Genomic DNA, 24954 nt, shown 5'->3' with positions numbered 1-24954 from the left:
TTTTCTCCAGGTTTCTCTCTGTGTTCAGGGTGTGTCTTTCTCTGGATCCCAAAAAAACACTGCATTAAATAGATTTGCTATTATAAATTGCGTTGTAGATGTGAATGTGTGTGTGTGTGTGTGTGCATGGTATCCTGTCTCAGGAATAGGCTTCAGATCAATGAAGGAACTATGGGTTTTCACTTTGATTATCTGCTTCATCCACATCAGTCTCTGTCTCATCACCTAAGGTAAAACTCGAGCCAAAACATGAGCCAGTCTTAGCGTCATCTCTACACTCAACAACAGTTAAAAATAAAAATAAAAATGGAATTTGTCATGTCACAATGCACAGTGGGGATCAATGGCTCATATGAACGACAATAAAGACTTTAGGAATTTGTAGTTTTTCCTGAATGTTTCAGATATTTAGGCTACAGTAGATAAGTAGAAAAGATTCAAAAACCTTTTCACAAAAAGTAAATTGTGATATTAAACCCATTTCTGCTCTTTTTGAGATGCTCCAAGTGAATAACATCTGACATTTGAAGATGTCATCTTCAACAAATTGAAATTCTGTGTAAGGTTATCCAACAGAAGGGAAAAACGTCTCACACTGAAAGCTAACAGTGTCCTGACTCATTGTATATCTAACTTGTGGCGATAAAATAATTCATTTCTTTATACTGATTGAAAATGTCCCATAAGTAGATTTCCACACTATAAAAAGGGTACATTTTCAACTTAGTCTAAGTGCGTAAGGTCCTGATAACACGATATTTCATCTGTTCACAAAATGAATTGATCAGGATTAAGTCCTGTGGATGCTTGTCTTGTTTAATTTGTGACACATTAGCCTTAGGGAAGCACAGTGAACAGATCAGAAGCTCTACCACTACTAGCGGTAGTTCTACATGCTGTCTGTTGCTTCAGATGTACGACACAAACTTGCTAATGTAAAGTGCATAATGCAATTAAAGCACGGCGTAGCAAGCACTGTTAGGGCTTTGGTAAACAAGTCGCAACTCTTTACACGAGAGTGGACATGGTGGAGACTCGACATGAATAACTTCTGCATAGTCCGTTTGCCCCGGAGCCGTAGGTCGGGACCCATTTGAGAAGAGCATGTTGCACTGGTGGATGCTCCAGTGCGAAGCTACCAGTCCTCTCTTTGTTCAGAGGGTCTGCTGCTCAATGCCCTTTGACTCTCGACATGCCAGTTAAAGCGGATATAGAGAACGGACAAGAGGGGACTGCGTATGGTGTTGTCAAGAGACCTGGAGTCGTTTCGTTGACGGAGACATCCGTGCATAAGCCCAACTGGAGCCAGAGGCCCCCGTAAAGCCAGGGGTCCTACCCCCATCAGACTCGCCATTGACCCTTGTTGTGGTGTTTACACCCAGGCAGGTGCATCCATGATGGCGGGCTGCGCAAGCGGGCATCCATCAGGGCAGCCATGCCCCTGGAGGGAATGTAAAGTGGGGCTCCTACAGCATGAGGGTGAGGCCCCTGTCTGTTCACCTGCCACGCAAGGGCACACTGAGGCCTATAGGCACAGACGGCCTCTCCTAGCCTGCTGCTCCTCATAACCTCTGGGGTCAAGGTGCTTTTCTTTGAATCGCTCAGGTGTCATTCTGTCGATGCATCTAATGCATGTTCACATCACACATCGCATTTACTCGATGTCTTTTTCTGTTCGCTCTTTTTACGGCTTGTTCTTATTTTATCTGTGCATGTGCGTAAATGGATCAATTGCTTCCTTGTTATTTCTAAACCAGGACAGTTCAGTGTATATATATTTGTTTTTTAGGACAATCTGAGGACAACAAAGTCATTTATAGCAAGAAAACATTTAACTGTAAGTGTCACAGATGTTCCTTCATTATCACAAGACACAAAACACACAAATAGTGCAGGTTATTGTGTTTATTTCCTAACATCTATTGTTTAAAGTGCTATAAACGTATGAACCTACATCTCCTTATTTCTAGTTTCTCTGTCCATATTACACTCAGAAAAAATGAGACAAAACTGTACCTTTCCTTGTTACTGGGGTGGTTCCCTTATATTTTTACCTTTAACTCTTTTTCCAAAAACATTGCTCCTGTTTTGTGATGCTTAATGCTCATATTAATGTAGTCACTTGGGACTTTTGTAGTTTCAGTTATATTTCTATTTTTATTTTGGCTCTACTAAGAACAATAGGTCCAAAAAAAAGTTTTTTTTTTCTTTTTAATCTTCAAAATAAATGCTGATATCAAACCTGTTTCTAAAATTGAAAGGTGTTATCTTCAACCACTAAAATTCCATCTAAGGTTATCCCAAAAGATGGAAAAACCTGTGTCCCAACTTATTTAATATCAGACTTGTGTTGAAAAAATAATTTATTTACTTATTTTAAATGTCCATTTTTTAAATTTATTTATTTATTTTAAATGTTCATTTTTTAATTTATTTTATTATTTATTTATTTATTTTGTTTTGTTTTTATACACCATTACTTTCATTAATTATTTAACTTCTAGGAATTCTTTTGTACCAAACCTGTACAATAGAGGTATTTTTCTCCCTCAAAAATCACCACTTGGGATGCAGACTTGTGCATTTAAAGTAAAGAAATAAAGAGAATAATAAACAAACATAAGAATGCTATCCAACGTCATGAGAGTGTTTTTTGGGGGTTTTTTTAACACCCAAAAACCTCAACACTTTTCTCTCCTGGGGAAATGGCCACACTTCTCTGGGCTCTGCCTATGAACAAACATCTGCTGTGGGAGTGAGGCGAGGTCCCTTGACAATGCTCCTTTAACAGATCCACCCTTCTTTCATGCGATTTAATCGTGTGTTAAATGGAAAGAGCTGTAAAACACTCCAAAAATGAACCCAAAGTCCAATAACAAATTTACAGATTTTTAATGAAGGGTTCTCCTCACTCCCCCTTCTTCTGTGCTGGTGCGTACCATTCTCCGATTTCTTCTCCGCACCTCTGTATTCCTCTGTTAATTCACTTTCTAAACACCTGCTTTTGTCCCGTTGATAATTATAACCGGTGCGTTTCCTTTCTTTCTTTTTTCTTTTTTTTTTTTTTTAATCTGCTCTAATAGTGCTCAAGCTGAGGTGCTTTGCAGCTAATAATTACAGAAGCTGGCCTGGGGTTTGGCTCATCTCTGCTGGTGGCTCTGTGCTGCGGTCTTGATCACAGCTCCACAGCGCTAACATCTCAACTGGGAGAACCCAACATCACGTCCCTGCCTCTCGAAGCCTCGCTACAGCTGTCTCTCAGAATTCCAACCCTTCCCAGAAATGCAATATTCATCCCTATTTAGGGACATTTATTTTGGAGATCTTACTACAAACTTGACCTTAAAAGAGAAGAATTAATAAGATGGCAATATATCAGGAAAAATAAACTGGTCCTTGAAGCCCTGAAGGAAGAGCAAACAAATCGCTGGCACAGATCTTACCCCTGGGACTTTTCTCTCTCCCTCTCTCTCTCTCTCCCTCGCTCTCTTCTCTTCCTCTTCTCTAGAAGTTAACGCTCGCACTGCATCGTTAGTGAGGCTGCTGTTTCTTCTCAGATCAAATGCCGTTTTATTTTTTTTTATTTTTTATTTTTTCAACAGAATCACTAGAAAATCTGTTCGTTTTGAAACCCACAGGGTTTGCCCAAAGGCTTTAAAAAGCATAAGCATGTCAATCCGTGCATGTCTAAAGCACTCTCGCAGGCTGCATATTAAAAATAATCAAATAAATAAATAGACTGAGCATTTAAACGGTAAATAGTCTAAATCTTTGGTGTTTGAAGAGCAGAGGAATGCTGATGCGAATGATGCTACGCTTCAGACGGAGGCGTCAAGGGGGATACGAAGCTCTGCGCTCTAAAGCCGTGTGCGTGCGTGCGTGCGTGCGTGTGTGTGTGTGTGTGTGTGTGTGTGTGCACTACAGAAAGTGAAAAAGTCCAAAAGTAGGTGTTTGAAAAGTGAGCGAAACGCTTCTTTGAAGACTTCCTGACATGACAAAACGCTGTAAGTATTGCCAACCAGGGTGAGTTTGGGTATTTGAACGGCTGCTCGTCCTTTTTTTTTTATTTTTAAGGGAATAAGATATTACACCCAGTCCAAATCAATCCAGGGGTGCCATTATTTTTCGGCTTTGATAAGAAAAAACATGAAACATGAGCATGGATGAAACAAAAAAGGGTGGTAGGAAAATGAATGGACATGAAACAGCAAGATGAAAAAGTGTCAGACTACGTGTGTGTGTGTGTGTGTGTGTATAAGTGTAAGTGTAAGAAAAGTAACAGTGCGCTCGTTCTCCGACTCGGTCCTGTCCTCTCAGTGTCCTTTCCCAGCGCCCCAGAGTCACGCATCACTCATCTTGTCACATTGAACTCCAGATGCTCCTACCCAGGAGAACCATCCAGGCCCTCTCATCCCTCTTCATTCCCTCCAACAATTTAGTAATGAAATATTGATTTTTAGTTAGATTCATATTGATGCTATTAGCTTTGCATTGATAAATCACCCGTCGGTGGCGGAGCAAGTGTTTGCCATGCCGAGAGCTTGCGAGATTACAGTCAAGTCATTGATGTGTTAATTTGATGGATATCTTTGATTTCTGTGTCGTTTTTTTTTTCTCCCTTTACTTCATCCTCCCACCTCTTTCTGCAAACTGCGTTTCATAACAATGCCTGAGCAGAAATCACACTGAACTGAATTTATGGGACTCCATTTCCTTGGGAGTGCCATTAGCCTCCATCTGTCTGTTTTTTTTTTCTTCCTCTCTTCTTTGGCTCGTTCCCTCTCTTTCTTTATCTCTCTATTTTTACACCTAGGTGATATTATATTCTTCACGTCTTATCACCCACTCAGTAACACACTGTCAGCCTGCTAACATCCCAATTAGTGTCTTTAGAGAGAAGCACAGTACAAACAAAAATCGCTCCCAATCTGCTTATGGAAGGCCAGTCAATAAGCAGTGCAGACAGTATTGACCCATGGATCTTACTTAACAAGAGAGTTCAGATACAGTTGAATTTAATGAATATGAATGACCGGGTGTAATTTTTGTACACGTCTATGTTAAATCACACTTAATTCTGGTCATCGATAGATTGTCAAGGAAATGATAGGACTTTCAGCTAACCACCTACCTCTTCCTTCTCTCTCTCTCTCTCTCTCTCTCTCTTCTCTTTTATAGCCCACATTTAAGAAATGTTACATTTGCTACATCATTGCTGTAGTGACATTTTGATTCAATTAATTAGAAATGATTACAGCGATATTTAAAAAGTGCCCCCTCATTACATGCAATTAGAGACAATTCAATAATTTTTTTTTAAAAAAGAAGACAGTCCTTACAAAGGTTTCTTTTCTTCTCTTCTTTTCTGTCCCACTCAACTACCCCCTCACACACACACACACACACACACACACACACACACACCCCACGCCCGACACACAGGCAAGATCAAGTTCATAGTCTTTAAGGCACCAATTTTAAAGAATCGATCCGGCACCCAAAATGTCTCAGCGTCTGGCATTTTCAAAGCCAGATGTAAAGTCTTCGTGTCTGTCCCAAACTAAGAAAGACAAATATAAGCAGAGGAGCTCATTATGTGGCACCGTGGTTCAAGGCTAAAGACTTTATCCTGATTCACTGGACAACAACATGGCGTCAAATCAGTAAAGAGCAAGATTATAAAATGGTGTCCATCGTCTGGTGCCGTTTTGCCCTTGTAACTTTTTTTTTTAAATCATCTTTTTCTACATCTCAAGCATCTATAACTCGATTACGAACAAAAATAAAATACGCTGTTTTTACACGGTACATACAATGGCAGCATTTTCCTGCTCGTTGATTGTTCAACGACCGTCATTCTAATGCCCTGCTGTTTCTCATATACACTAACATACAACTTTTATTATTATTTTAAGTAATTTACTTTTTGTCTAGAAGGATTAAATGGTATATGTGACCTTGTCGGTCAACACTGCACTAAAAATGATATTAAAAATATAAAGATTTTCTTCCTATGATCTTTAGAAATTTCAGATGATGAGATGATGGAATATTTCAAATATTTCATGCGGCTGAAACCTGGTCAGACGTTGAACTAAAATGTACGGTACAATTCATTTGCAGCGTTTGGCAGGTGTCTTTATCCAGAGCGACTTGTGACAGTTTATCTCATTTGATATAGCAGAGCAATTGAGGGTTAAGGGCCTTGCTAGAGAGCCCAGCAGTGGCAGCTTGGTGGACCTGGGATTCAAACTCATAAACTTCTGGTCAGTAGTCCAAAACCTTAATCACTAAACTACCACATTCATGTTAAATGCTAAAATATTAAAAACCTATAATAGATGAAAAAAGATGTTTCAAGGATAAGAAGCAAAAAGAGACTGACACATTAATACACAAATTAGATCCTTGTGGAAGTATGTTACATCTCTATGATTATATTTCAAGGTAAAGTGGATTTCTATTGGACAGAAGCATGCTAAAATATTGTTTTTCTAAGTGCTTTAGAGGTTTTATAGCCAGATTATTGATTGATTGATTGATTGATTGATTGATTTCCTAAACCCTTTCTATTCATTTTTTCACTTGGTTGCTATATCAGATCAAAAGGAAGAAAAGATCTGACATGATTATCTTGGTTTCATTTCTTACATCACAAAACTTTGCAATATTTACAAGATGTGTAGACCGTACATACTCACTATATTCATTTATAACTCTTATTTCTGTGGAACGGCACGGCAATCGATATATGCATACGTGTTTAAAGAAATACAAGCATACTGGTTTTCTTATAAAAGACAATCTTAACTTAAGTGGCTGGTTAAAGACCTGAATGAAAGGGAGTTAATATTTTTGATGAAAATGTACATACACAAATTGGGTGGAAGTCCAGCCAGTTCTGTTCTGTTCTGTTCTGTTCTGTGTGTGTTCAAGCTTTGTGAATGCGAATTGTAGATTGACAAATAAATAAATAAATAAATAAAATAAAAAGTACAAAATAATACATTATTATAATAATTATTTTTAATATTATTATTGTTGTTGTCAATAAGTAATAATAATAATAATAACAATTAATAATAATATTGTGTTGTACAAATTCTCATGAATTCCCATTTCTCCTTCTGCTTTGCATCTAATAAAATAGATCTATATGTATTTCTGTATTACCCTAGTTTTTGTCTTTTTTTCGGAATTTCTGCATTTGCTTTTCTCCCTAAGAACCCCAATACTATATACTTCCCCTGAACATCCTCTCAACACAAGTAGTACAGTTTGTCTTTACTCTTCTATACCTGTATATTGTAGTGATATATCTGGTGTCATAGAAACAGATGTGATTCCTTTAGTGTTTGGTTTTTCTGCCTCATGTCTTCTCAGGAAGTTTTTCTTTGCCCCTGGACACCTTTGTTGCTCATTAGGAATCTCAATGAAGTAATAGCTCAGTGGTTATGGTGTTGGACTGAAGGTTGTGAGTTTTTATCCCAGGTCCACCAAGCTGCCTCTGCTCTCCACTTGAGCAAGGCCCTTAAACCCTCAGCTGCTCAGTTGCTCAGTAAAAATGTAAGTCACTCTGAATAAGGGTGTCCATTAAATGCCAGAAATCTAAATCTGCATCCAGATTTCTATAAAAATTGTTGCTAGAATTGCAGAAATGAGTTGACCAACATGGAGCATGAATTGTTGAATCATTGCTCGAGTGTGTAGAATTACAGCAGATAGAATAGATGCTGAATTGTTATTCACAGCATCCAAATGGAAGTTCATATTTCCTAAAAGAGAGTCCACAAACTCCACAGGTCCTATTTCACAGTGAAGGCAGTGAGTGTCTACAACAACCTCATAAAAGTCCTGAAGATATGTTACCATGATTTTTTTGGGAAAAAAAAAGATGCTTTGCAATACTGACGTGGTACTGTCAGAGTAAAAAGCTCTCTCCCTGGGATAAGACAGAGTGGCTTGCCTTGCTGTTGTGTTGATATCAGACACAGGCTCTTCATCAGAAGAGTAATAGACCCGTGAAGCTAACCAGGAGGCCCAAGGCTGTTTGTTAGCGCCTAACAAGGTGAGCTGGCTTCCACTGAACAGCACACCAGCACCGCAAGATTTATTATGGATCCCTGTGTCTGCCGGCCAAGTACTTCTCAGTACGGACGGGCTGAGTGTTATTAGAAAGTTTTGGACCTTTATTATCTCAACGTTTTTATGAAACTTCCCAGAGACGGTAGATCTGCATGAATGGATGATGGATGCGTATGAGAATGGATGATGATCTGCCTCTAGTCATCAGAGGATGAAAAATAACAGTGAAGGAACAGGCTTACTGAAATCACACTCTTAAAGCCAAGGAGATGGACATTAATTGATATTGTATACATAAATATAGGTCAAATATATAGGTCCAAATATGCAAATGTTGAAGGTTAAGCAATGAATGAAGTGAGAATGTGCATAGCAACTCAGCTTAATCTTCTTCCAGCAAAAATTCTGTATAGTCTTGGGCTCCGATCCCTCGTTCAATACAGTTAGCTGGTGTCATCCAGCGGTCAGCCTCAGAAAAGGAGGGGGGGAGTGTTTTGGAAGGGCTTTCAGCAGCGCTAATCGTCTTGCTCACTGTCAATCGCGTGTCAATATTAGCAGCCTGGCCCTCATCCGTCAAAGCAGTCACTGATGGCTCCCTTGTTAGCGCTGATCACCTGCCCTCAACCGCAGCAGCCGTGGCATCATCCATCACTCACCCCGCACCCGTTCTTCTACAGCTAGCGGCTAATAGCTGCTGCTCAATTGTCTCCTTTACCCTGAGTGCTACAAAGTTAGCTGAGCAGCTGAGCAGGGCAATGGCAGGGAGGGGAAATCGAGGGGAGAAGCTCAAACATTTCAAGCATGCTGCATTGAAGTAATGAGCCATGGCAGCCATATATACCTGTGCTTGTTTTGATAAAGGTGAGCTGACGTGTTGGGGCCAGATTAGCGCTTTCTGCCACCTAGGCACATGTCCATCTATCACCAGGATTGACCTGGGAGGAGAAGAAAATGTTAGGAGAACGTTAAGCAGGCCTAAAGGGAGAGCAAAGGGAAGTGTGAGAACAGGAGCTAGTACTTTGTAGTCATCACAAGGCCTCCAAATAGGACATTGGTGGCCAGAAGGCTTCCGATCTCAATTTCAGCTATAACAATCCTCTGAATTGGTGAAAAATGATACATGTCTGTAGGGTATTCATCCAGCGTGTCCATCTGGATTCATCTTCCCTTCATTTCACCATTTTCTTTTATCTCACCCATAAAGGGAACAGGCAAACAGATATTTGAGAACAATAGCCAGTGCTGTGTAGCGCTTGTGCAGTATAAATTGTCTTTGGTGGTTGTGTTGCTGGACCGCCGCATCTGCAGGATGATTAATTCAAACTTAACAGCAGAGTAGACACTAATATTCATCACCTTGCCCGCATAGCACGGCAACGCCAACCTAGACACTCTAATTCGTCTGTGCACACTAGGCTGTGTTAGAATACAGCTGGCAAACAAATAAAGTGAGAGACGAGGGAGAAAAACAGGGGAAAGAAATCACAGAAAGTAGTTGTAGTTGCTTAGCTTTAGTTCATTAACAAACACACGTAGGTAACATGCTAATATTTCGATTCCGGTTCCTAATTAGCATAAATGGTTGCATGCAGCTTTGAGTGCTTTCTGTCCCACAGGGAAATATTATGTATTATGTATCACTGTGTTCTCTATTGTGTAATTCAGACATTCAGGCAAAAACAAATCCTCATCGCTGAATAGGGGAGAGCAATGCTAGCATCTATTTTACCTTTTAAATTAACACTTTCTATTCAGTGATTAAGCACGGCTCTATAACAGAAAAATAAGACTTTAACGCGCAGATTTATGTGTTGCTATAGAAATGCGTTCTAGTCCCACAATCCTTTTTTCTCAGGAAAGACAGAACTACTTTGTTCCATTGTTCTTTGCATTGTTGTTCGCTTCCTGTTCAAACAAAAGAGACAGCTTATGTTTTAAATGATCCATTCACTGCGACTTGCATGTTCTCATATGTTAATGCACAAAGCCAAATCCACACAAAAATGGCTAAAGAAATATGTGTCTGCTGAATGCCAATTTTTTTTTTTTGTCCCTCCTTGTCACCAGGGAGCAAGAGTTTTACAAGCACGCCAACATGGCAGCCCTGGGCATGATTACGAACAAAAATGCTGACTTCATTTTCACGTTCCTTTTCTCTCAATAGCCAGAAGATCTCATCAGCAGTGTTTCTCTTCAGCATCTGTTATGGATATGATGGCCACCTGTCCCATGTTCCCTGGAGATAATGGAGACGGGACAGACAATTTACACATGTAAAATGCCAAAATATGGTGTTCTCACCAAAGTCCTCCTCCTGTTGTTCACAAGAGAGCTGCACACCTTTGTGCTGAAGGTGGGGTTTTGTTGTTTTGGGCTACTTTTTGTTTTTTTTTTTTTGTTTGTTTTTTTTCGTAGCCTGAGACCCCTTTAAGTTTTTAAGTGTAAAATAAATTTCAGTCCAGATTTCTTTCATGAAAATAAGCCAACTGTTTAAACATTATGCTCATCAATTAAATGTGTTTAATATCGAGATAAAGAGCTTTTTATTCCAGAACATTCCAGCAACAGAACACACAAGGGTCTAGATAGCATTTATAGGCGAACATGTTTGTAAGTTATTAGGATTTTTATTAAAGCTTTTTAAATTCTTTTTTTTTTCTGCTGCACTTGGTCTTCTCTTTAGGACTTTCTTAACAAAAACAAATGACTTTTACTCTATGCTCTACTATACATAAATAAAATATTATTTTTACTAAGATAATAATAATAATAATAATAATAATAATAATAATAATAATAATTATGTTTTAATTTAATAATTTATTATTATTATTATTATTGTTTATGTATTTATTTATTTATTTGTTTGTTTGTTTGTTTGTTTGTTATTATCTCTGATATGAGATCAGTTCCTAACTAGATTGTGTGTAGGGGGTGTAAGATTGTGAAAATTTTACATGCTGTATTAAGATCCTGGTAACATTATTGTGTTGGGAAAGAAAAAAGTGACAGTCCAACTGAACATTAACAATAATAATATTTTTATTTAGGATTGTGGTCAATTGAGATTTGATTTTTAACCAATGCACTGAAAAAAATTCTTTTTTCATGATTTTATTTATATGCTGCATGAACCCCAACCAAAGTTTTTTTGCAGGAAATGTTCTTTACCAGCAACAGAAATGACTTCGTTGCAAATTCTGACACGCAATAAATCACGAAACAAAAAGAATACCATACCGTAGGTGAGTTTGAACCTTGGCTATTTTTAATGCACGCCCCGGATGTAGTTAAACAGATCTGTAAAATGTCTAGGTTTGTGTAAAGTGTTCCCCTGAGCGTGGGAGAAGGAAATCAATGCTCCGCTCTGTTAAATCTCTCCCTTCTGTATTCTCTGTTTGGTGATTTGTTTTAATGTTGACAGTCTTGACAAGCTCAAGAAGGTGAAAATGCCAGATGATGTAGAATACAGTGGGCATGTTTCAAATTCGCTCTCATATATTCTTCTCACCTCAAGGATGTGAGAAACTATTTTTGCTTGACGCTTATGGATATTTTCTTCCACTGGCGTTAAAATCGTCAGCTAATGGCCCGGCACAATGCAATACTCAGTCATTCATAAAAATGAACAAACTAATATATTATTGGAAGCAAAACAGTTGTTTAATGCATCCTTCCTAAAAAGAAAATCTATCCTAATGGGCCTGAACGTGATTACAGGCTTTTCTGTTTTACTTCGTATGTTTTCACGTTGTGGATAATGAACAGATTATTTCAAACCTGCCACGTTATTCCAAAATGTATAATTTAAATGAAACTAGGTATTATTTGAAACTCTACAGCTACACATTTGCTCATTTTTATGCAGTTGTCACACAGCTTATACGCCGTCAGTCTGCAAAAAATAGCGGCTATTTAACTCACGGAAATAGTTACAGTGTGACAACTAAACATAGGTGTTCTGCTTTAAGCTAAATGTGAGGCTTTAGAGGAGTTTAAGTACCTGTTGATACGCACAAAAGAAGGACGTGTTAATAGATACTGTTATGTGTAGGGGGGAAGCACGGCGTGTTGGCGTTCAGAGAGGCAGATTGCTGTCGGGCTCACCGTAAGGCGGCAATAAAGAGTTAATGACATGCTGTGCCTGCCTCACGCCTCCTCTGCCTCGGCTCCCTATTGTAAAGGCCCGCGCAACACAAAGCCGCCAAGAGGGATAAGCAGACAGAGACGACGGGGCTGCCAATGAGCAGGAAATGAAACAAAGAGACGGGGGATGGCCTGATAGCAGTGATTATTACCCAAAATATAATATAAAGATGACAGAGAGCATGAGAGGGAGGAGGACATCCATGCCACCCACTTAGCCCCTTATAATGAAAATGAGGAAGGTGCAAATACAAGCAGGAGGAGACGAGCCATTTACATGACAGTGTATATGTGTGCTGAACATCTAAATGTAACACTGAGTTCCGAGCCAAAACGGATAGGCCCAGAGTGTGTTTTTTTGTTGTTGTTGTTGTTGTTTGGTTGTTGCTTTTTGTTTTTTTTTTTCATTCTCTGGATCCATGCCAGCGAGACAGATTTTTGATACAGCTTTTAAAAGGCCAGTTAATCTGGCTGTAAAGTGTATACAAGCTCTCTACACTCTAATAACACCGAATGCCAATGTATCTGGATGATCAATGTGCCTTTCTTTCATGAGCATATTCTTTAAATTAACTGACCGATACTGTTACGTCTTGGTGACACGCGAATCGAGGCTGTAGCCCACAGACGACGAGTTAAATCGCCGGCTTATGAAGATATTACCATGTATTAGCAGCTCTCACTCTCCCAAACAAATGAAATCCCCAGTAAGTTGACTTTAAATCAATAGTTTTCAATTGCAAGCAGCTGAAGTTTTGGGTTGAGATGAAACAACGTCCTGGTCATTGTGGCTGGTGAATAAATCTTAGGGTCATGCCCTCTATGTGGGCGATAGTAATGTCAGTGGAAGAGAGTATTGCAGGAATGAACTTGTGCTGAGAAAAAACATTATAATATTTTTTCCAACGTGTAGGACAACTAGATTAAAAAAGGATTGGAGAGTTATTTATTAAAAAAGATCTTAAGTAAGTAATAAAACACTTCAAGACAAGCTGTTATAAGAAAATAATCAATGAGGCAACACGGCACTACTGTGACCACCCTATGATTTATTTTTTATCCATTTATGGTTACATTTAATGTTGTGGAATGTCCGTAAGACAAATTAGTCCCTCTTATCACTTACAGGTATTGCACCGCAAAATCCTCTGTCCTTAAAACTCTCCTATTGTGGCAAAAAATAATACTTACTCCTTCTACAACATGTTAAATAACACCCTTTATTAGAAACTACTTATCAACAATTAGACATCTTATTTGGAACCTATTCGTAAGCTTAAGATTATGTCTGGTATCCAAAATGTAAATGATTTGTTACTATGGAAGCAATAATATATATTAGAGCAAGCACATTAATATAAACCATGCAGCAAGCACGACTGCCAGAGTAGACAGTCTAGGAAATTAATCAACACCTTCTGACCAATCAGAATCGAGAATTTCACAACCTTGTGATATAGGTGATATTAAACATTCCCATCACACCAAACGCCATGATCATTCTTCGTAATATGAATCTTTTAGAAAAAGAAAGATCTAGCTCTAACATCGGCCTTACTGTATGTAAGAAATCCCAGCTCCGTTCAAGCGCAGGCGTCCTTTCGATACAGTGCGAGACGAGGCAGTCCTCTCCCCTCCGTCTGACCCTCATGGGCACGGTGTACCATTATGTTTTAATATGATAGGCAGATTCTATTTCCTGTCCATCAATCAGACACTTAAAATGTGCTGTAGTGGAGATTATGATGAGCAAATTACACATACGAAGGATCTCAGGCTCCGAATGGCTATGGGAGCCGTTAAGAGTATAATTAACCTTGTGTTAAGTGGCATTTGCTAATGATTAATGCACAGTATTAAAAAAGGTAGATTGTTTCCAACAATGAATATCTCGAACACACTCAGCTTAGAGGGATAGTTCAACACCGACACACCTCCTTATTTCTACACGAATTGATATTAGCGCCATTATCCTTCTGTGTGTGCAGTGTGATGGTAGTGTAAGAGGCATTTATTTAGAACATCAATGAATTATCTGGGACAACAAGAAGTATAATGATTGCACATTTGTAGCTCGCATAGCGTTCAGTTGCATTTAATACGTTCATTTAAAGAAAAGTAATCAATAAAATGTAGAGTAGGTTACAGTGCATTAGTAGGTTAGATTATATGGTGGTTTTGCATTTGGACTTATTTCTATTTGAGCACTGGGACTTAATGCTATTTTTTATTTATTTTTTTTTGTAGACAATTGCCTTAAAGAATCTCTTAAAGGCGTTTTAGCTAGATCCTACGTAAGTATCAAATTTTTTTCTGTATCTTTAAAATATGGTAGACGGTTGCCAACATTTTTAAGACCTCCATTAAACATCTAAAGCTATAATCTTCTAGATAATCCACAAGCAAATGACAAAAAAAAAAGCATAAATAAATTCCCTTAATGAAAAGCACTTTAAAAATAATTAATTAATGAATTAATTAATAGTCTTCATGTAATGTTATCAAATTATTAAAGTCAAAAAGCTTAGCTCATTTAACCTGGCACTGTTTACTCATGTTGATAGTGTTTCTGATAGATAGATAAATGCTTTATTCTATTTTGTTTATTTATTTATTTTCTCCTACTAGAGGAATATTGCACAAATTAATGCTGGAATGGTGGCCAGTGTTTGCTGGCATCGTATCTGGGGTTTTTTTCTTCTTCTTCTTCTTCTTTTTCTTCTTCGTCTTTTTTTTGTGTGGATACAATCCAAATTTACTGCATGTCTTTCTTAAACATTTTTATTAAACAGTAAACGCATCTACAGTGATGACTGAGTTTGTAATTTTTTTTTTTTTTAAAGAAAAATGAAAATCTGTTAAATGAGCACATGTTAAAAGTCCATGTTTTTGGGGTGGATTTAGTCATTTCGCAGTTCTGTAGTTACTCTAGAAGATGTTCATGTTTTAGATCATGCAAATATTCCTTTTGAGGATTAATAAAATTGAATAAATTAGTAAAATAGAAGCTTATGTGTTGAGCAATGGAGTGTGACGTTTAGTGATAGGGGAAAAAAACAACGAAAGAAAGCAAGGTTTAATCATTTTAGCCACTTTTAACAAACCAAAACATGAGGAAAGTGAGGGGGTGTGGAGACTGTGGAGGCATTTGTGTTGAGCTGCCATGTCACGTCTACCTGACATGAGGATGTAAGGATTCACCGCGATTCAGCTTTAGGAGGCCCTGCTCCCTCTCTGTTCTTTCATTTCTCTTTCTCCTGCTTTCACTCCTTGTGTTTGTGCATGAGTGAGGCCCTGGCCTCTTAGCTAGCCTTTCACAGAGCAAGACGCCTGTCATTCTAATCATCCTGCTGCCCGTCTCCTGTACCTCCGACTGGCTGAGTCACAGAGACGGAAAGAGAAAGAGACTCTGAAAGAAAGAGAAAAAAAGAAAGGGAGCGAGAGTGGAGTGCTCTGCCAAGGAACATATGCCTCTGTAACAGTCCTCACTTCCTGAGCCCTGAAGCAAACTCGTGATGGCCTTCTCAGCCGTCGCTGGCTGGCAGGCCAGCCATGATCCGTGTCTGTTAAACTCGAGTCTGACTGATGCTGTCAGGAAGCTTTATCCTTTGCACAGTATCATTGACAGCACTAGCATGGAAATTAAAAAAATTCTGTCTATTCTAGACATAGAGGGAAAGCTTGTGAAAAGCTACACGCTATGCAGAACAGATTATTACCATAAACAGTGACCTTGATAAGCCGATCCAAGATATTTTAATGTTTAAAACGTTGGATTTCACATTTCCTCCTTATAACATACTAAATGTTGACCTAACTGTAGAAGTTTCTAGAGGCTCAGACATATTATGAGCTATATTCCTGGCGTCTCTGCTTGCTATGGTGTGCCATCTGCTGGTCTTCTGGGTAACAAACTAATCACTGAGAATACACTCGTGATTTTGTCTTTGTCTAATATAACACCATAATCATTACCATCTGTAATATTTAGAATGTACCTGCATTTGTGACATTACAAGGCATGTATTAGTATATGTGTAAAAGACGGTGTTGATTTATTTTCTATGACAGCAGCCCTGGTGATCATTCCAGCCATGATTTAACCCACAGGTTTATATGAATGCACTCGTTCTAATACGTTATTGTTTCTATAGTAACAGTGTACACAGGGCATTGCGGATGCTCCAGATACAAGCATGTATTTGTGAATATGGTGAAGTTTTCTGTGGGATGTTTGTTCAGCATTTCGTAATAGTCAGAGGTAAAGCTGTAAGTTTGCCAAGTCTTCTGGAAAGAGAGATTTTAGGTTTCTTTCTAACAGAACAAGCTGCACTGGCTGTCTTAATACCTTCCCAAGAGAGGTTGTTGATGGAACGACTTGTTTTGTGGTCATTTAAATATTAATGTATGTATAAAAGGATAAAAAGTATGGGATAAAACATTTTGCAACATGTCGTCACTGGAAAATGATCATCGTCATGGTGGCACTTGTTGCAGTATATCATTGTTTCTATAGTAACAGCTTATTCACAATGGACTTTCCGCATAATCCAAGCTTAATAATAATTTAATTGAAAGGTGTGGTGCTGTTGTGGTGAAGCTTTCTATAAAGAGATGTATATTTAATATTAATATTTATGACAGAAGTCACCAGTGTAAACACTTTGTGACAGTCAACTGCAAACGATTTCCATGATGGTAAGACTTCAGGATGGAGTTAAAGTTAAAGGGTCAGGATTTAATAATAAGACCCTTTTTTTTGTCTTATTAATTTCAAGAAAGGGGAAAATGGTGCTGGTGAGGTAGCAAAGGTTTACAGCTGCTGTAATGTAAGTGATTACAGGAGCTAACTTGATTCATGGACGTTTGTAACATTAGATAGATAGATAGATAGATAGATAGATAGATAGATAGATAGATAGATAGATAGATAGATTGATAGATTGATAGATTGATAGATTGATTGATTTTATTAATCCCCATAAGGAAATGTAACAATATGTAACTATTTTGCTATACTAGCTGTGTGTAAGAAGATATCAGATATCTGTAGTGAATCAGGATTGGGTAGTGTCTGATACTCAAACCTCAGGTATAATAATAATAATAAAAAAATTACTAATTTCGTTCAGTCATGTGAGGGACAAATCCTTTTTCCAGCAACGCCAATAGCAATAATGAGTTTTCTTTCATTCCAGCTGACCTATTTCAGCTAACACCTATGAAATACTTTAAGAAGGTAATGTTTGTTTCAGTTCTGCTTGACTATTTTACATACATCACTAGGGGACTTTTTAATCCACTCAAGACGAGCGTGTAAAAATTCCAGCACCATGACAGTCATTAAGAGGTTGTGATGCGGACACTTTCCTGTGTGTTATTCACCTTGCTAAAGTCACTCTTGGCTTTTTTTAAGACCTTTTTTCATTAAGAATAATCCGTCAGAGCTTGGCTTAAGGTATATCTACGCTCTCGGTTTGCAGCTCTTTGTCGACTTTATGGTAACACTAGAATATATTAAACTCCGGTGCCCTTCTCTATAACTCTTTCCCACTGTGAGTAATTAGCATTTCGTGGGGGTGAAAGATTCCAGTGTGATTGTTAAGTATAATCCCCCCAAAAAAGCTCAAATTACTCACCATTTGCTTTCATTCATACTGGGTATTTATCTTAATGACTGACAAAGTGCTGTTCCCTGGTGATTATGGAAAATACCTTGAAGGAGACAACAGACTTAAATGTACAAAACTACTTGTGTGTCTTCCATGCACTACAGAGTCTGTGTCACAGCATAATGTAGCCTATAACTTGTAGTGGCCTAAACATGAAACATGATTGATGCTCCCGAGAAGCAAAATCTCGTTATCATTGCTAGCCACTCCTCATGTCTCTAGTTACCCAAATCTCTCAGGTCCTCTCAGATGATTAGCATAATGTATGCACAGTGGTATGTGTTTCTCCTTAACTTTGTTGTGTGTTTAGGGAGCATTACTTCCTCCCTTCATTTGTCTATTACAAATTTAATGTGGATTAAAAGGCCTGATCAGAAATTCCACTCCACTTGGTCTGGGATACTTTCCCCTATCCCAGATGCCAATAAAGAAGACCATGCCAATAAAAAGTCCCCCAAGATAATTACACCAGAGTTTAAACCCTCAGGCTAATAGCATTGGCACAGACACATTGCCAATATACATTTAGCACCTTTAGGTCTGGATGGGCCATAGGTGGTTGGCCAGAACCATGTCCCTCTTAAAGGTGTCTGGTTGGAAGATTGGGTTGTCCATCATCATTGGGCCTGACCATTTCCCATGAGTGCGCAAGAAGCTGAACAGTTGTTGCTATTGAAGGCAAGGTGATTGAATTGTCCTTGTACTGCTCTGACTTTGAGAACATCACTTAGATGTAGGGCACAATGAGCGTTTTAGATGTTCTCCTCCAGGCAAAGACCTTTACTGACTTGATAATTAGATCAAATGACATGGATGAAGAACTACAAGTTGTAAAACACAGAAGTGCTTAAAAGTTTGGAGCATCGAGAGCATTTTGGCCCATTTTGTCACTATTGTAGTTATTACAGGGGGAATTTATTGTCTTGTGCTAAAATTGTTGCACTCAACTCAGTAGAAGGTTATGATTCTAATGAAGGATGGAAGGAGTTTGTACAAATGAAGCTCAGGACAGAATGTAATAAAAACCTCTGCTTATGCACCTCAATAATATATTTATAGAATCCAGATATGAATACATTATTCAGATTGAACAGATTCTAACATCTGGTCATATAGGAAGCTTGTGGGACAAAGGAAAATCATGTTCAGTGCATAGTGTTGCATATTGCATTAACATAGTAACTGCCTGGTCAGTGTATCACCGAGAATACACTTGTGATTCTGCCTTCGTTTAATATAACACCGTAATTGTTACTAACTGTAATATTTATAATGTACCCGCATTGGTGACATTACAAGGAGTTCTAAGTACAGTGGAACCTCTGCATACAAATTTAATTTGTTTCTGGAGGCGAGTTCTTAAGGTGAAAATTTGTATTGCGAAACGAATTTTCCCATAAGAAATAATAAAAATGCAGATAATCCATTCCAGCCACCAAAAAATATTAGCAATATGACCAATACAAAGCGTATGTAAACTGTATGACTGCTTACAAAGAACTGACCCAGGCCAAGCATTCCATGTCAAGGGTCCTCACAGGAAGTCATGCCACCAAGCTTGGGCTAAAAATAGAACAGAGCACCCACGCCACCCATCTGTCAACAAAAAAACACCCGAAAAATCACGTAGCTTTTGAACGCATGCTGAAGGCAACGTTGGTATCATGTATCATGGGTTCGAAACAGCTTTCGCTGACTGAAATAAAGATACATAAAGTTTGTAAACTCGCTTCGGATTGCTTCGTTTGACTTTCCACTGTTTTGAACATCTCCCGGACGTATCCGCAACATAGCAAGCGTTCAGTTCAGTTCGGCTCGTTCGTATGCCAGAAATGCTTCATACGCCAATGCAAATTTCTTTATTTTACACAGTTTCAATTCTTACGGTATAAATTTTTAAGGGAGAGCATTTGTATGCTGAAGTTCCACTGTATATGAATAATTGATTTATTTTCTATGACAGCAGCCCTGGTGATCGTTCCAGCCACGATTTAACCCACAGGTTTATATGAATGCACTCGTTCTAATACGTTATTATTTCTATAGTAACAGTGTACACAGGGACTTCAATTAGATGCTCCAGATACAAGTGTGTATTTGTTAATATGGCGAAGTTTTCTGTGCAATGTTTGTAGCATTTTTTCAAAGGACTCTCCAGTGTCAGAGCTTCATAATAGTCAGAGGTAAAACTGCAAGTTTTCCAAGACTGGAAAGTCTGCAGGAAAGAGAAATTTTTTAGGTTTGTTTGTAGTAAGACACGCTGTTAATTTGTGTCTTATCAAGTTCAGACAGTGAAAAGTACAGGATGTTGATGGAACAAGTGTCTAAAGTAGTTGGTTTGGTGATCATTTCAACACTGATGTATTCAGAAATGGATAAAAATGATGATGTGTCATTCTTTAATAAAGACAAAATATCACTGTGGTTTATATTTATTTATCTACCAGTTTATATTCTGGAAAACATATATTTGTTCAGAAATATCACAGGCAGATGGGGGAAAAAACTGTCCCAGACAAAACAGTCCCAGAGACATCTGTAGTTCAGACCAATTATGAACTGGAGTGATGAAGTACAGTATCAGAGCCAGATTTCACAGACAGTGCTGGCATTTCTACCACTAGCTTTTGTTTTTTCCAGTGTTTCTCCATCCAGTTTATTAAACCAAACCAACCAAAAACAACTTCCTGTTTAGGACACATCCACTTCAGGTTTAAACCCAAACGCAGATACAGATATGAAGATTTGGAGCAGATACAGATACCAATAGTGACATTGACTTACACCCCAAATCTATAGCTTACATTAAAGATGCTCCAGAAATAGCTCTCCTCGGCATGCTAATCCTCTCTTGCATTTACTAAAAGAGCACTGGTTGTTCCATAAAATGTCAGACTGATACCCTGAGCTCCATGCTACAGGATTTACACTTCTTTATACGTGATGTTTCTTATTGTTGGATGGCTTTTCTTCTACAGTCATTGTCCTAAACAGACTACGCTGGCATTGCAAGCGACAGAAGGATTTTATATTTTTTTTAAACGCCAAAAGCGTAGCATTAGTTTAAGCTCTGGGATCCTTTCTGCCACATGCTTTAGTTAAGTATCAGTAAGAAAAAATGTGGATGGCAATGTATGAAATGTCATTAATGTTAATGCTAATCACTTTTTGCCTATTAAACACAAATTAGTGTAGGCGATGTTAAATGTCAGTGGATGTCCTGGGAACCATTTGCGCTTTTAAGAGCAGGGGCCAAGCGAATAGCTTCTGATTAGCATACTTTAGATCCTCCTAATTCACTTCTCTGCCGATATGAGTCACGAGTCCTCAAGAACCATAAAACCCAGACGCGGTAAAAGACTGCAAGATGCCTGCAAATATACCAGGATTGAACATAAAGGTTGTTTGATTGTTAAATGCAAATATTAAAGTCTAAAATCTATTTTAAAAGTGATCAAATAAATAAATATATACAATCTGACCATTTTGTTGCTTGTGATGACAAATAAACCGTTACATATTAGATGTTTTGTTTCAATAAATAATAAATTTTTTTTTTTTTTTGTCATTTTGTGCTAAGGGCATGTAAGCATTGCACTGTGCTGTTTTTTCTTTGCCTTTCAATGGATGTTATATGTATATGTTTGGTTCTGAAATCACTAAAATCCGTGCATCGACTCTTAAAAAAAACAGGATCTCACTTGGGGCACCATCCTCTTGGCTACTGGCCTCATATTTGACAGCAGGCCTGTGAGGTGAGCTAAAGTGAAGTGAGCGTGCGCGTCCCTGATGACTAGCGTTCCCTATCTCAGCTGTTTGGGTGTAAATAATCGTTGATATTCATAAACAGCTCTCTCCATTCATTACTGTCAGCGTAGTGAGAGGCCTGCAGGCAGAGGTCGTCCGCCAGGGGTCCGCTCTCCGTTCTCAACCCCGCGGTACCCGTCATTCCAACCTGCTCCGCTGATGCCCTAAACCCTCCATTAGCAAGGCTCTGGGTCACGACCTCTCTGTGGCATTTGCAATTCCAGATCGTTTGATTAGTGGCGTATTTACATATTTCAGCCGCCGAAGCTGTTGGGGTGTCGGGAACACTTGAAGTGTTGTAAATTCCTTTGGCCTTTTGTCGAGCGTAGCGATCAGGGCCTGGTGCGTGTTCCCTTCTTTCTTCCATTCTCCTTCAACAGCGCCAACAATGTCCTTAGTTACTTCTGACAACTCCCCAGATTCACTCTGACCTCTAACCTGGGACAGAACTAGTACCAACTGGAGTGGATCATACTCTCTCCAAACACTATGATGGGTCTTCTTACCATTTACATCTTCAATTCTTAAAATGATGAGTTAAATATATATATATATATATATATATAAATTGCTAAGATTTTATGTATATATTAAATAGACACTAACCATCAAGAGTATTTTTGAGGGCAAAAGTACCCCTTATTATTTTTAAGGGGAACAAGGAAAACTGTATATTATAACTATTTAATATATTATAACAAAATAAACCAATTGAAAACAAAATACTAAATAAAATGAGATCTGCCCTGATCTTCTCAGTTTCTAGAACAATGAAGAAGACAGCGTATGACATCTGAATGAGTTAGAACAAGTACACTATATAAGTACACGTTGTGGTAACAGTTTGAAGAAGGCCCACATTTAGGTGTGATGGTTAGGTGCCACAAACATTTAGCCATATAGAATATATTAAGAAGAGACTTTGGTTGATGGGTGATGGAAAATTATATGAATTTTATGAAAGATTCTATGAATTATTACACCTAAACTCATCCTAAAGCTGATGATATGTAGAAATTCTAAATATATCACATTAATAAAGGGAATGAAACATTTCTATAACATTATACATTCATAAAAGTAAACTTACAAATTCTATTTAAATTCTATTTTCATTTTTCATTTTTTTTTCTATTTAAATTTAAATTCTATTTTCATTTTCTCTTAAAGTCACGCAAACCTTCGCACTTGACTATAGAACTTGACATATTTAACAGTACAACAGAGGCGGCTTTTCTAAAACACATTTTTTCCAGCACTTTCAACGTGGATAATCTCTTTTTCCAGTATGAGGCAGATCAACAATTAAGCTTAATATATGTCACAAGGCTTTGGCAAACTGTTAGATAGTTGGCCAATATTACACCAGATGTCAGTTATAATTTACATTCTGTTTCAACACTCTAAAGTATTATAATACCTTAGGCTATTTGGCACAAATTCCCATGTCTAGATCTTGTTTAATTTCTTTCTTTCTGAACTCACAGTAGTTTTCTGTGTTCTGTCTTCAGCCCTCAGTTTAACCACTACAACCTGTAACCTTTATTTCAGTTAAAATAGCAATCAGGTGCAATTCTATAACCTTAGTAAGCATGTATAGTCATTTGAAATATATTTCAATGAAAAAAATCTATATTAACAGTTTATATAAGCCCTTCCTGACAATTTCTGATATAGACCTACATAAAAACATATAGAAATGCTTATTCTCATAGAGATACCTATTTTGATAGAACCTCATCCAAATAACACAGAATTGTGTTCTCTGCTGACTTACATTAGAACTTAAATGGAATTTTATGGTGATAGCTATTTCTATTTTATGGCTACAGATAATCCACCACATAATGTTAGCCTATTTCTGACTCCTGGTTTGATCCTGAGCTCAGGTTTTTCTCTCTATGTAGAGGTTTCCTCCACATTCTCCGAATTCCATCTACCTGCCAAAAACATGTTAGGAGGATTGGCTACTCTAAAATGCATCTAGTTGAAAATGTATGTGTGTAGTGCTCTGGGACCACATCCCATCTATATGTATATATCCCATATTTCTACCTTGTACTCAGCGATTCTCAGTATACTGTAGGCTCCAGATTTGTTGTGAAGCTGTTAATGAAGCAGTTACTGAACACAAACTTACTGAATGCTGTTGTGGTGTTAAGATATTGTCATTAGCTGTCAGCAAATCACATAAATAGTAACATTTGATTTATGATTACTTTAAAAGGCTACAGAAGATATAGAGAAAATATGAATATATGCGAAGGACACAATGTTTGTCTCATACCTCCAGGGTTAGGGGTTTGATTCCCATCTCCACCCTGACTGCTGGCAGTTTGCATGTTCTCCCCTTGCACTGAAGGTTTCCTCTGGCCACTTTGGTTTCCTCCCCCAGTTCCTATTTTTGACATTTGGCAGACGCCCTTATCTAGAGTGACTTACAGTTTGTCGCATTTTTATACAACTGAGCAATTGAGGGTTAAGAGCCTTGCTCAGTAGACCAGCAATAGCATCTTGCTGGACCTGGGATTCGAACCTTCTGATCAGTTGTTCAACATCTTAACCACTAAGCTACCACATCCACATAGCCCAAAGACATGCATTGTAGGCTGATATGTATGACAATATGGGTTAAGGTGTTATTAGTTATTAGGTGTAAGGTTGTATCTACTTTTCTGAATATAGTAGAAGTTGTCTCTGAATTGATTCCACTAGAATGTTTAATATGAAATATATTTAAAAACAGATCAATTCTATACATGTTGAACCTCCTACTGTATCTGGAGGTTCTAAACTCTCCTAACCTCATCTTGGTCCTATTATATTACAAGGAATATTGCAATCTTATAATACATGGATGTTATGTTATTATTATTATTATTATTATTATTATTATTATTATTATTATTATTATTATTATTATTTCGATCAAGTTTGCTACTTTCGATATTATTTATTATTAAGCATACCTGTCTGTAACATTTATGTAATTCTGAGCTATGTTGTTGGTTCTGTTTTGGTTTTCTTGTGTAATACTTGTGTAATTTTGAAAGCTAAATAAATATAATTATTCAGAATCCTATGATGAATGGGTGTCCCATCCTGGGTGTCTTCCTGCCTCGGGGCCTGGTGTTGCCAGGACAGGATCTGAAACCACTGCTACCCTGCCCAGGATAAAGCAGTTACTAAGAAAGAATGAGAAAACAGTAATGGGGGATATAAGCTTTGTATTGTATTTGTATAA

The sequence above is a fragment of the Hemibagrus wyckioides genome, linkage group LG24, assembly GCF_019097595.1.
Source record: "Hemibagrus wyckioides isolate EC202008001 linkage group LG24, SWU_Hwy_1.0, whole genome shotgun sequence".
Classification (NCBI taxonomy): Eukaryota; Metazoa; Chordata; class Actinopteri; order Siluriformes; family Bagridae; genus Hemibagrus; species Hemibagrus wyckioides.
This window is presented reverse-complemented; position numbering follows the sequence as displayed.